Raw genomic sequence first — 4,777 nt, 5'->3', positions numbered from 1 at the left:
ACAAATTATTGGAAGAATGAATGGATTAATTAAAATAAATCGTATCAATAAAGTTTCTGGAACATAGTAAGTCCTAACCTCCTAACCAAAAAAAAAAAAAAAAAAAAAAAAAAAAAAAAAAAAAAAAACCTACCCATTAAATGTGAGGGTTCCTTTATTGTTTTGGGTGGTAGTTTTGGTTTTGTCAATTTTAGCTATGGAACACCCTGGTCTACAGGAGCTTGTAACTTAGAAGATTGAATTTAGAGGCTGGACGCAGTTGCTCAAGCCTATAATCCCAGCACTTTGGGAGGCTGAGGCAGGCAGATCACTTGAGGCCAGTAGTTCGAGACCAGCCTCACCAACATGGCAAAACCCCATCCCTACAAAAAGTACAAAAATTAGCTGGACCTGGTGGCACGCACCTGTAATCCCAGCTATTCAGAAGGCCAAGGCATGAGAATCACCTGAATGCGGGAGGCGGATATTGCAGTGAGTCAAGATTGTGCCACTGCATTCCAACCTGGGCGACAGTGCAAGACTGTGTCTCTGAAAAACAAACAAACAAAAATTAAATTTAGAGAAACTCTTCTGTAAATGGTTTTCAAACGTCAAATTTATTCAAAGTGAGAGTCACTAGAAGATGTTACTCACCCTCCTAATCTTTCCAGATCCTTCTGTCTTCCATCCCTATTCACAAGGGAGGAAGAGCTGAAGGTGGCCCACCCCCTCTTGCTCATTTCTTCACCAAAAAATGCAAAGTCTCTGACAACATGTAAACAGCCCAGGATCTGCAGCTAGTACAACCTGCATAAACCAAGTGCCTCTATTCCCTGACTGGGCAGGCCCCTACCCCAGTACCACCTCCATTAGATTGGACTCCATTTCTGACTGGGGACTCCATGCAGGGGCAGAGCTCATTTCTGAAGGGACCTCAATGTTGGGGGGACCTTCTTATTGAGGAAGCTGGAAGGGAGCTATTTTAGCTATTTTTTTTATTTTATTTTATTTTATTTATTATTATTATTATCTGAGACAGAGTTTTAATCTTGTTGCCCAGGCTGGAGTGCAATGGTGTGATCTCAGCTCACTGCAACCTCTGCCTCCTGGGTTCAAGCGATTCTCCTGCCTCAGCCTCCCAAGTAGCTGGGATTATAGGCATGCAGCACCACACCCGGCTAATTGTGTATTTTTAGTAGAGATGAGGTTTCACCATGTTGGTCAGGCTGGTCTTGAACTCCTAACCTCAGGTAATCCATCTGCTTCGGCCTCCCAAAGTGCTGGGATTACAAGCATAAGCCACCACGCTCGGCCGTAGCTATCTTTTTCAAGTTCCCTTGTGGCAGGAAGGAGTCTATCCTGGTGCAAGCCCACAGGTGGGCTCCCCTACAAGAGCCTGTCGTCACTCCCCAGCCTGCTGACCATGAGCCAAGGCCACCCAGGGTTGGGCAGAGAAAGAAGTGGGAAAGTGAGGGATCCCACCCACCACCTTAACCCAGGCAACGTGAAACCAGAAAGCCCCATCAAGGCTATCAGTTTGCCCTGCCTGCATCTGCCAGTGGCCTGGGTTTGAAACTGTAAGCAGGCAGCTCAGGGCTTGTCCCAAGGTCAGGCAGACCTGTGGATGAGCCCAGGCCCTGCCATCTCTGAACTGATCTAGCAGGAGTTATACTACGTCTCCCCGCTGCAGTGTTCTCAATTGTAAAATAATCATAATAATATGCCTGCCATGATGGAGGAGGGGAGATTCAATGAGCTATTCATTCGTGTTAGAGCCTGATGGTGAGCTGACACTTAATATGAAGTATGTGACTTCATACTTCCCCTGTTCCAATGATCTGGCCCACACGTCTTTGCCTCTGCTCCCACTGCTCTGCCCTGCTCTCCCTGCTCCAGCCACATTGAGCTTCTTGCTGTTCCTCGAATAATTATGTGCCAGCCACTCTCTCATTTCAGGACTCTTGCACCAGCTGTTGTCCCAATGTCCCCATGGCTGTATCTGTCACTTCCATCAGGACTTTGTTCAAACATCAGCTTCTCAGTGTAGCCTTCTCTGACAACCCTACTTACTAATATCTGCCCACTCCTCCCCTTTCCCTGCTTTGTTTTCCTGCAGTGACTTAACACTGGCTGACTCAATGGACCTGTTGTCTTCTCCCCATGAGAATGTCCACCCAGAGAGAGATGTGACTGTGCCCCTGCACCCAGCAGAGGGCCCAGATAGAGTGGGGTGCAATACACATTTGGTGATTACATAAATGACTCATTCCAAGATTGCTCATAGATTGTAATGGAATCCGTGATGCTCAGGACTGGTTCTTGGCTGGAGAGAAGGGGAAGGGATTAAGGTAATGAAGGAAAGCTGCTCTCAGCAGGAGATAAGCTTTGGAGCACAAGGAGGGGTGCAGATGGACAGGAGAGAAGAGAAAGGGTGGTTCAGGTGCAGGGTGCAGACTAGGAAAAGGTCTGGTAACAGGACTGAACACGTGGTGTCTGGGGAGCGGGACAAAGCAGATGGGGACCAGGAGTAGGGCCAGACTGGAAGGGCACAAGTAGGCAAGGTCTCTGGGGATCTGTCTCAAATGGTCAGGAGGCACATGTCCCCTCCTAGGACTGAGATGAGCCAAAAGAGACCCCCCCATAGATGGGGCTATTACACTAGGCCCACCTATTGTGGGAGTGACCCCTGCAGAGTGCCCCTTCCCAGGAAGTCCCATGGCAATTATGGGCCTCAGTGGTACCCACTGTGGAGCTAGTGTGCCCCTGTGGGTCAGCTTTCTCTAAAGGCAGGCCACATCCCAGAGTGAGGAGAGGTCTAATGGGGTTATAGCCTTCAGCCTGGCCCAGCCCTGCTCCTCCATCCAATTGAAGGGGCTACTCTGGCAAAGCTCACACTGGTGGAGACATTAGGAAGTTCCCCTGCATAAGCATCCAGCTTGGACCTGTCCTCCCACATTGCAGGCAGTGGTGGCATGACTGGCGCTGCCATGCGATTCCTGGAGACAGTGATTCAATGGACCCGGGGTCCCTGGGACCAGTTTCCAGGCAGTGTGAGAACACGTAGCTAGCCAGTAGCCACACTCACCCCATCCACTCAAGTCAGGTGGGGAAGCCTCTGTGTGCTGAGTCCTTCTATCCACACCCAATGAGCATGACCCATGCCCCTCCTCCACTACCACAGAATACCCCTTCAAGAGATGCCAGGCCTCTGTTTCACATCATCCAAGGAGAGGAGAAGGAGCTGAGGCAAAAGATCCCACAATATCGAAGGCCCCTACCTTGGCCTTGCACACGTGGGCTGACATCGAGGCGCAAACACTCCCATGAGGTCTGAACTCAAGAATAAGGACCTTTCCAGTAGATCATGCAGACAGAGCTTCGGAGCAGCAGTTCTCAGCCCCAGTTGCTGTTCAGAACCCCTGCAGGTGGAGCCCAGGCACTCACATTTTACAAAAGCTCCCCAGGTGAGTCCAGTGGGCAGCCAAGGCTGAGAACTGCTGCTTCTAGACCAGCATTGACCACAAGAGTTTTCTGGGAGGATGGAAATATTCCACCTGGGCTGTCCATAATAGTAGCCACTGGTCACATGTGATTATTGAACACTTGAAATGTGGCTAGTGTGAGTGAGGAACTGAATTTTAAATTGTGTTGAATTTTAATTCATTCCCATGCTATATGTGGCTAGTGGCTACCGTATGGCCAGTACGGTTCTAGACTGTAGACTGGCTCTGTGGCTGTGGGCAAGTTACTGAGTTTCTCAGACTTTAGTCTCCCGGCGAGGCCATGGGGGACATGCTGCCCAGTCCACAGTAGCTGTGGCAAACCTTTGTCCCTGTGCCCCATTGCCTAGCTGAGGGAGTTTTGGGGATGACCCAACCCCAGGGACCTGAGGCAAAACAAAAGGATGCAGGCCACAGAGCTGTCCTCAGAGCATTTGGGAAGAGAAGATGGGGCCAGATGCCCAAGAGGCCAGATCAAGGGATTTCCCTCTTCCATAGAGCCCTGAATTGTGCTGTGAACAGCCCAGAACAGTGTCAGAAAGAAAATAATTGATGACTTTCACTTACTGCAGAGTCACTCTATGCCAAAGGCCACATGAGTCTTAACCACAACCCACAACAAGGAGCAGTGCATTTTACTGATGGAGAAACTGAGGCATAGAGTTAGTAAGTGAGAAGCCAGGATTAAAACCAAGCCTGTCTGTCTGCAAACCTGAACCATTAATCTCAGTGCATCCATGAAGAAGGACTAAGAACTCTGAAATGGTTCAAGCCCCAGAGGAACTTAAGAGAGCCTCAAGATTTTCACCTCAACAGCAGAGATGGGGGCCAAAACTGTCCCAAAGTGGCCAAACCCATACCAGAAAATCCTTTATTGTCTCATATTTCATCTTTTTTGTGTGTGTGTGGCAAGGTCTCACTCTGTTAGCCAGACTGGAGTGCACTGGTGTGATCTTGGCTCACTGCAACCTCCACATCCCGGGTTCAAGCAATTCTCATGCCTCAGCCTCCCGAGTAGCAGGGATTACAGGTCCATGGCACTACACCTGCTGATTTTTTTTTTTTTTTTTTTTTTTTTTTTTTTTTTTTTGTATTTTTGGTAGAGACGGGGTTTCACCTTGTTGGCCAGGCTGGTCTTGAACTCCTGACCTAAAGTGATCTGCCAGCCTCGGCCTCCCAAAGTGCTGGGATTACAGGTGTGAGCCACCATGCCCAGCCTGTCTTGTATTTCATCTTAAACAATAAGTAAGTTTAGCATCTATTCCACAGTACAGCTGTGTCTTTTTTTTTTTTTTTTT

General features: G+C 48.8%; 1 protein-coding gene across 2 annotated transcripts in view; it reads right to left on the bottom strand.

Annotated features, from left to right (window-relative positions):
- POC1A (POC1 centriolar protein A) overlaps nt 1–463 on the bottom strand; it is a 90,206-nt gene extending 89,743 nt beyond the window's left edge. Inside the window, exon 1 of one of the 2 annotated variants that reach the window (XM_017862504.1) lies at nt 447–463. The gene's annotated coding sequence lies outside the window, so the exon portion shown is untranslated. The other variant, XM_017862505.1, reaches the window with a different exon arrangement.
- Between the last annotated feature and the right edge of the window lie 4,314 nt (nt 464–4,777).

This window comes from Rhinopithecus bieti, unplaced genomic scaffold, assembly GCF_001698545.2.
Source record: "Rhinopithecus bieti isolate Rb0 unplaced genomic scaffold, ASM169854v2 scaffold_64314, whole genome shotgun sequence".
Classification (NCBI taxonomy): Eukaryota; Metazoa; Chordata; class Mammalia; order Primates; family Cercopithecidae; genus Rhinopithecus; species Rhinopithecus bieti.
The sequence above is the reverse complement of the archived record's forward strand: the minus strand, read 5'-3'. Positions and strand labels throughout refer to the sequence as shown.